The 8,840-nt window shown below is 54.2% G+C and overlaps 1 protein-coding gene across 1 annotated transcript in view; it reads left to right on the top strand.

The window, feature by feature from the left end:
* Positions 1-662: 662 nt before the first annotated feature.
* LOC123746157 (leucine-rich repeat neuronal protein 2) overlaps positions 663-8,840 on the top strand; it is a 581,329-nt gene continuing 573,151 nt past the window's right edge. Inside the window, exon 1 of the mRNA XM_069314051.1 lies at positions 663-801. The gene's annotated coding sequence lies outside the window, so the exon portion shown is untranslated. The remainder of the gene's footprint in view (positions 802-8,840) is intronic.

Here is an 8,840-nt window from a genome sequence, read left to right as displayed (position 1 = left end):
CCCCAAATGGAACAAAGTGATTGGAGTTTGGTGTGGATATAAAATGAACAAGTCCACCGTTTCTCTGAGCTAGTCAAAGCTCATTTATTCAAAGATAACAAGAATGTTTGATAATAAGTGGTGGGCCAGTCTACCCCAGCAGGCACCAGCAGGCGCTGCTGTAGACCTGGCTGGAGGGCGGAGAAGCCTAGGATAAATCCCTGATATTCAAACTTGTTTGTGGGGACCCGGGGACACCTTTGGTCATAAACATTAAATATTCTTGTGAACGCTAACAATACGTAATGCAGAAAAGTATAGGAATTATAAGTATATATATAAATACGTTATGGTAACGAACTTGAACCTCCTCGGCTCCTCCCCTTTTTCAGCACTTGAGTCGTGGCGTTAGTCTCAAACTTTGTTATTTGAAATTTATATAATTGCAAATATAGTTTGGCACTTTTATCTTGTATAATGAATGTGTCATTATTTAGTATAATCATTTAATAAACTGAGTATTTAAGTATAACATAGAAGGTAAATAGTTTAATAAATTTGAGTGTTGGCATCTGTGCGGCTGGCCGAGGCTACGCTCTGAGGAACTCTCACAGTTATCACTTCAGTGTACCTCAGGCAGTTGTGGTGTGTGTGTGTGTGTATCATGTCATGCGCTGCTGCATGTTGGGGCTGTGACGTATTATTTGGCCATTCACTGGATATATACTAAATGGCTTAAAACACATCCTAGATTGAATACCGTAAAGCTAGAAAATGGATGACTCTGGCTCGATCAAAACACACAGGATGCTAAAAGTAAAGGTAAATAAACTCATTGTTTTGAAATTTTGCATTGATAAGTATAAGCCATAAAGTTTCCCCATTCTAAATCTGTTGTTATCATGAAATATGTGTCGGTATCAATGCCAGTAACTACGACCAACCGACAGGATATCCCATTCGGAAAACTCAGCTGGGTAATATCAATGTCAATAGTTGAAAACATATCACCAAATAACGCTGGAAAAGCCACTACAGCTTATTGGGTTTTGCTTCCGTGTTTGGGTACGGAGGGAAGGAAGGGAGGGAGGGAGGAAGGCGCTGGGAAACTCGCCCTTCCCTGAACAGCTCTGACGATTAGCGATCTTCAAGCTATACACAGCTCTCAAAAGGTTGCCTTATAGCGCTCTCCTTATATTTGAACTTGTATTTCTCCATCCCTTTTTCCGTTCTGATTTCTCTGCAAAGGTTGTTCAGTGTGCGGCTACAGCTGGCCGGGAGAGAGCTGCCCCTACGACTATCTGCTCAGAAAACTTAACACACAGTGTCGGCTTGGCTCGGTGATCCTCGATACTACTCAGTTGTTATATATCACCTTCATGGGAGGGTAAGAGCGGTTATTAAATTACTACGTAATGATTTCTGCACTTTTGAGACGGTGAGTGTGAGAGATTCTCACACGTATCGGGCACTCATGATGACTGGAACGGCTACTTCAAACGCTTGAGTAGAACCTTGTGAAAGTGAGAGACGGGGAAGGGAGGGATTCAGCAGGACCACACAATATTACAGGAGTTACAGCTTTAGGTGTAGCCTTGGAAACACCTGCAAGGGTAGCAGCAGGTGGGTACTAAACTACACTGTACCTCATCATATATTTGTATACAGTAGAGCTGATTTCATCTGCAAACACGTGTTGTGGGTGACTCAGTGGAAGGACTGGGGGCCGCAGCTGCATACCCTGCCTCGTCTGTTGCTCCAACCATGACTCGTGTGGCCCGTCCGTAATGGATCGTTCAGTGCACCTTGAAGACACCACCAGGAACCGGTCGACGAGACTCCTGGAGACGCTTGGCTACCACAGCCAGACACACCTATTGGTGCATACCATTATTACGTCACTGGCGTCGGAAATGGAACTAGGTGGCAACACTGGTTCTGTCCTATTGCGTCACGCCAACACAAGAAACCCTTTTAACCGTTTGAGCATCGGTCACTCACCCGAGCATCGCTAAAGCGCTCGTTTCACTTAGCAGACTCGGCCTCTCTACTTCACTCCGGCTGTTAGGCTGTTCTCCGCTACGTAACCGCCCTTAGGAACCATAAGGTCAACTAGCGGTCGGAGAACACGCTGTTGCTAATCCACTTATAGATTCTATTTAACATGGATAAATAACGTAGTCCAGCTATGTCTGTCTGTCACCACCAGGACACACCTGGCCTCCGGCCGGGCTTGACGAGTTGAACTCTTTAAAACCAATTACTGGTAAACTACAGGTAGATGGTTCAGGTGTTTGTGGGTGTAGCGCTCCTGAGACGGACAAGATCTTCTTGAGATGTTATCTTGAGATGATTTCGGGGCTTTTAGTGTCCCCGCGGCCCGGTCCTCGACCAGGCCTCCACCCCCAGGAAGCAGCCCGTGACAGCTGACTAACACCCAGGTACCTATTTTACTGCTAGGTAACAGGGGCATAGGGTGAAAGAAACTCTGCCCATTGTTTCTCGCCGGCGCCTGGGATCGAACCCAGGACCACAGGATCACAAGTCCAGCGTGCTGTCCGCTCGGCCGGATGTATGATGCATCAGTTATTGATTCCTAACACAACACTGTTGATCCAATATTCTTGAACGAGGGAATCATGGAAATTTACCCGAGATACAGACATTTACATCTTGGCCAGCATCAGTAAGGCTATGGAAGGAGAAAGTGAAATAGGAGAGGGAATGGAGAGAAGAAAAGTGATTTAGGAAAGAGAAAGATCAGGAGAGAGGATTGGGTGGGAACGTAAAGGGTAAGGGGAGAAGGCGATAAATGAAGGAAGAGCTTCTCATTGCGAAATAGAGGAGATATAATCGTAACATACAAAATACTAAGAGGAATAGACAAGGTACACAAGGCCAGCCTCTTTAAATTGAGAGAAAGTCGGAAGCGAAGACATAAGCAAGAAGCTGAAAACATAAATGAGTTGAAGAAAAGTAAGGAAATGCTCTTAACAAAGTGTGAGCGAACGGTGACCTGGTCTCTGGTAATCTGTTTTTAGTATGTATTAAAGACGGTGGAGACGTGCAGGTGCCGTTGTTGACATTTGGAATATACCTTGAGGTGCTTCCGGGGCTTAGCGTCCCCGCGGCCCGGTCGTCGACCAGGCCTCCTGGTTGCTGGACTGATCAATCAGGCTGTTGGACGCGGCTGCTCGCAGCCTGACGTATGAGTCACAGCCTGGTTGATCAGGTATCCTTTGGAGGTGCTTATCCAGTTCTTTCTTGAACACTGTGAGGGGTCGGCCAGCTATGTCCCTTATGTGTAGTGGAAGCGTGTTGAACAGTCTCGGACCTCTGATGTTGATAGTTCTCTCTTGAACACTGAGGGGTAGGCCAGTTATGCCCCTTATGTGTAGTGGAAGCGTGTTGAACAGTCTCGGGCCTCTGATGTTGATAGAGTTCTCTCTGAGTACATAGTGAACATCAATAACATTAAGGTTACATCTGTCGAAGACTTTTGCAAAGTCTTAGCATATTAGATCAGAGTTTTGCTTGTCATGGAAGATAAGCAAAACTTATTTGGCCTTAATCCCTTAAAGGCTGCTTATAAGGAGTACCGCTAATAATTTCCTCCTGATGCAATAACCTAGGCCTATTCAGATATTTGCCTACTCCCTACACTTCCCCATCTCCGTCCATCTTTTAGTCCAGGCATTGAACCATCTACCCATTCGATAACACATCCATCCATCAGTCCTTTGTCCTATCCCCCCAGCAGCCGTCCCCGCATCAATGCCGCTACCATCCCCTCCCCATTCCGGCCGTCTAGAAGCCGGCGGCTGGAACCATCGGGCAAGACATCGTGGCCATTCACAGCCTTTGTAGAATTACTGAATAAGGGAGTGGATCTTGCGAACGAGCCCGCCTCAATGGGCCGCTCCCTCAGGATAATGATTCAATGGCAGATTATTGCAAATTATTAGGACTTACGGCGACGTGTGGCTTCCCAAGGCGTGTGAGGGGTATGGGGGGGGGGCTTGGGTCCCCCCTGCAAGACGACGCCCCCCCCCCCCCCCTCGCCCACTGCAACCCTTATGGTGGGTGGTCTGCGTGTCGTGGGCGTGTTTCGATTACTGTGCTGCCTTTCAACCCGCAGTTGCTTGTGTACTCACCTGGTTGTACTTACCTACTTGCGCTTGCAGGGGTTGAGCTCTGGCTCTTTGGTCCCGCCTCTCAACTGCCAATTAACTGATGTGTACAGGTTCCTGAGCCTACTGGGCTCTATCATATCTACACTTGAAACTGTGTTTGGAGTCAGCCTCCACCACATCACTTCCTAATGCATTCCATTTGTCTACTACTCTGACACTAAACAAATTCTTTCTATTGTTTGTATGGCTCATTTGGGCACTCATTTTCCACCTGTGTCCCCTAGTGCATGTGCCCCTTGTGTTAAATAAACTGTCTTTGTCTACCATATCAATTCCTTTGGGAATTTTGTATGTGGTGATCATGTCCCGCCTAACTCATTCTGTCTTCCAGCGACGTGAGGTTTAATTCCCGTAATCTCTTCTCATAGCTCATGCCCGTCAGTTCGGGCACTAGTCTGGTGGCAAACCTCTGAACCTTCTCTAATTTGGTTTTATGCTTGACGATGTATGGACTTCATGCTGGAGCTGTTTACTCCAGGGTTGGTCTGACATACGTAGTATACGAAGTTCTGAATGATTCCTTACACAAGTTTCTAAAGGCTTTTCTTATGTTGGCCAACCTGGCATATGTTGCTGAGGTTATCCTCTTGATGTGGGCTTCGGGGGACAGGTCTGGCGTGATATCAACCCCCAGGTCTCTCTCTGATTCTAGAAGAATTACATCTCCCAAATGATACCTTGTATCTGGCTGTAAATTGACAGTTGAGAGGCGGGTCGAAAGAGCCAGAGCTCAACCCCCGCAAGCACAACTAGGTGAACTAGGTGGAATACATTTACAATGCTAACCAGCATATATATCTGTTTTCTGTCCTCCGTGGACAGGGTTAGAGATGTTAAACAGTGAGAGAGTGGTGGACGGGTGTCAAAGTGGCCATTATGGACAGTAGTGTAACCCCCTCTACCCCCCCACCTCCTCCCAATCGCTCCGGCCCCTCCCCCCCCCCCCCCGGCCAGTTATCGGGGCTCAATAGCAAGAATCTAATTATCGGGTAAACACAACACTACGTTCTTTGTACGCATTAACCTGGCCTTGTGAAACGACAATCCAATTTCCAGCGACGCAATTATGGTGATACCAGGCCGCTCTGATGGGGTACCAGGTCGCTCTGATGGGGGGTACCAGGCCACTCTGGCGGGGGTACCAGGCCGCTCTGGCGGGGTTACCAGGCCGCTCTGGCGGGGGTACCAGGCCGCTCTGGCGGGGGTACCAGGCCGCTCTGGCGGGAGTACCAGGCCGCTTTGGCGGGGGTACCAGGCCGCTCTGATGGGGTACCAGGCCGCTCTGATGGGGTAACAGGCCGCTCTGGCGGGGTACCAGGCCGCTCTGGCGGGGGTACCAGGCCGCTCTGGCGGGGGTACCAGGCCGCTCTGGCGGGAATACCAGGCCGCTCTGGCGGGGATACCAGGCCGCTCTGGCGGGGGTACCAGGCCGCTCTGGTGGGGGGTACCAGGCCGCTCTGGTGGGGGGTACCAGGCCGCTCTGGTGGGGGGTACCAGGCCGCTCTGGTGGGGGGTACCAGGCCGCTCTGGTGGGGGGTACCAGGCCGCTCTGGTGGGGGGTACCAGGCCGCTCTGGTGGGGGGTACCAGGCCGCTCTGGTGGGGGGTACCAGGCCGCTCTGGTGGGGGGTACCAGGCCGCTCTGGTGGGGGGTACCAGGCCGCTCTGGTGGGGGGTACCAGGCCGCTCTGGTGGGGGGTACCAGGCCGCTCTGGTGGGGGGTACCAGGCCGCTCTGGTGGGGGGTACCAGGCCGCTCTGGTGGGGGGTACCAGGCCGCTCTGGTGGGGGGTACCAGGCCGCTCTGGTGGGGGGGTACCAGGCCGCTCTGGTGGGGGGGTACCAGGCCGCTCTGGTAGGGGGTACCAGGCCGCTCTGATGGGGGGTACCAGGGCGCTCTGGTGGGGGGTACCAGGCCGCTCTTGATGGGGGGTACCAGGCCGCTCTGGTGGGGGTACCAGGCCGCTCTGGTGGGGGTACCAGGCCGCTCTGATGGGGGGTACCAGGCCGCTCTGGTGGGGGTACCAGGCCGCTCTGGTGGGGTACCAGGCCGCTCTGGTGGGGTACCAGGCCGCTCTGATGGGGGGTACCAGGCTGCTCTGATGGGGGTTCCAGGCCGCTCTGATGGGGGGTACCAGGCCGCTCTGGCGGGGGTACCAGGCCGCTCTGGCGGGGGTACCAGGCCGCTCTGGCGGGGGTACCAGGCCGCTCTGGCGGGGGTACCAGGCCGCTCTGGCGGGGGTACCAGGCCGCTCTGGCGGGGGTACCATGGCCGCTCGGATGGGGGGTACCAAGCCGCTCGGATGGGGGGTACCAGGCCGCTCTGGTGGGGGTACCAGGCCGCTCTGGTGGGGGTACCAGGCCGCTCTGGTGGGGGTACCAGGCCGCTCTGGTGGGGGTACCAGGCCGCTCTGGTGGGGTACCAGGCCGCTCTGGTGGGGTACCAGGCCGCTCTGATGGGGGGTACCAGGCTGCTCTGATGGGGGTTCCAGGCCGCTCTGATGGGGGTTCCAGGCCGCTCTGGCGGGGGTACCAGGCCGCTCTGGCGGGGGTACCAGGCCGCTCTGGCGGGGGTACCAGGCCGCTCTGGCGGGGGTACCATGGCCGCTCGGATGGGGGGTACCAGGCCGCTCGGATGGGGGGTACCAGGCCGCTCGGATGGGGGGTACCAGGCCGCTCGGATGGGGGGTACCAGGCCGCTCTGATGGGGGGTACCAGGCCGCTCTGATGGGGGGTACCAGGCCGCTCTGGTGGGGGTACCAGACCGCTCTGGTGGGGTACCAGGCCGCTCTGGTGGGGTACCAGGCCGCTCTGGTGGGGTACCAGGCCGCTCTGGCGGGGGGTACCAGGCCGCTCTGGCGGGGGTACCAGGCCGCTCTGGCGGGGGTACCAGGCCGCTCTGGCGGGGGTACCAGGCCGCTCTGGCGTTGGTACCAGGCCGCTCTGGCGGGGGTACCAGGCCGCTCTGGCGGGGGTACCAGGCCGCTCTGGCGGGGGTACCAGGCTGCTCTGGCGGGGGTACCAGGCCGCTCTGGCGGGGGTACCAGGCCGCTCTGGCGGGGGTACCAGGCCGCTCTGGCGGGGGTACCAGGCCGCTCTGTTGGGGGTACCAGGCCGCTCTGGCGGGGGTACCAGGCCGCTCTGGCGGGGGTACCAGGCCGCTCTGGCGGGGGTACCAGGCCGCTCTGGTGGGGGTACCAGGCCGCTCTGTTGGGGTACCAGGCCGCTCTGGCGGGGGTACCAGGCCGCTCTGGTGGGGGGTACCAGGCCGCTCTGGTGGGGGGTACCAGGCCGCTCTGGTGGGGGGTACCAGGCCGCTCTGGTGGGGGGTACCAGGCCGCTCTGGTGGGGGGTACCAGGCCGATATGCTCTCAGTTACAGACCTTATAAAACCTACGAGCGTAGCTATAATTAGTTCCAAAGTCATTACCAGCAAGAGTTTTGACAAGGTTACTGATGGCATATGCATCTTGATCTGTTTGGAGTAGATGATTGGTTGTATAGTTGCTTGAAGTGACCAATGAACGAGTAGCCCAAGGTGACGTCATCAATGAAAGGTAGCTTGGTAGCTTCTCATTGGGACAGAAGGTGACAGTGTTCACACAGACTTGGTGGAGGGCAGACGCAGTAGTCCACGTGAGGTGAGACAGTTCCAGTTATTTAGTTGTCCCAGTCCCAAGAGAGGACCCACATGTATCCTGCTACTAGCGTTTAGTGGTACCACAAAGTATGGAGAGCACAGTGCTTGATACACCAGCTTGAGGAGGGACGTGTTCAACCCCAATCTTTATCCAAACTCAAAAATTACATTTAATTTCAAATTCAGTTGTTGTTCTCACATGCCGTTGGCTACACCTTCAGCCTAGTTCCCCTTAACACAGTTAGTTTGATTCTGAACAGCTTGTGTGGGACGGGTGTTGAGCGAGGCTTTGGTTTAGAGTGGAGACGGCATCCATGGTGTAGATGTTGGGAGCCGGTCGGCCGAGCGGACAGCACGCTGGACACGTGATCCTGTGGTCCCGGGTTCTATCCCGGGCGCCGGCGAGAAACAATGGGCAGAGTTTCTTTCAGCCTATGCCCCTGTTACCTAGCAGTAAAATAGGTACCTGGGTGTTAGTCAGCTGTCACGGGCTGCTTCCTGGGGGTGGAGGCCTGGTCGAGGACCGGGCCGCGGGGACACTAAAGCCCCGAAATCATCTCGAGATAACCTCAAGATAAGAGAAGGTAGATACTGCACTTGGTATCTGAACATACCAAGTACAAACACACAACGTTTTGTAAACTATTTACAGTGCAAAAACTGGGCCGTGGAACTTCCTCCAGACAGATGGTCCAGGGCAGTAAATCAGGGCGGGGGGGGGGGGGGAGGGTACTGGTCTGTGGTCTTATTTATGGGGTGTTGTTGCTGATCTCTTGACGCTGCTGTTGCTGCCACAAGTGTCAAGCCTCCCATGGTTACGGCCGAGACGGTGCTTCGTGTGTTTTTCCTCGTATTTTCTGCCGTTCGCAATTTAATCCCCATGCATCATCGCTATATGTCTCGTATTAGCCAGCGTGCGTGTGCGTGTGCGTGTGCGTGTGCGTGTGCGTGTGTGTGTGTGTGTGTGTGTGTGTGTGTGTGTGTGTGTGTGTGTGTGTGTGTGTGTGTGTGTGTGTGTGTGTGTGTGTGC

The sequence above is a fragment of the Procambarus clarkii genome, chromosome 78 (genome assembly GCF_040958095.1).
Source record: "Procambarus clarkii isolate CNS0578487 chromosome 78, FALCON_Pclarkii_2.0, whole genome shotgun sequence".
Classification (NCBI taxonomy): Eukaryota; Metazoa; Arthropoda; class Malacostraca; order Decapoda; family Cambaridae; genus Procambarus; species Procambarus clarkii.
Note: the sequence above shows the minus strand (reverse complement) of the source record. Positions and strands in the feature narration are given on the sequence as shown.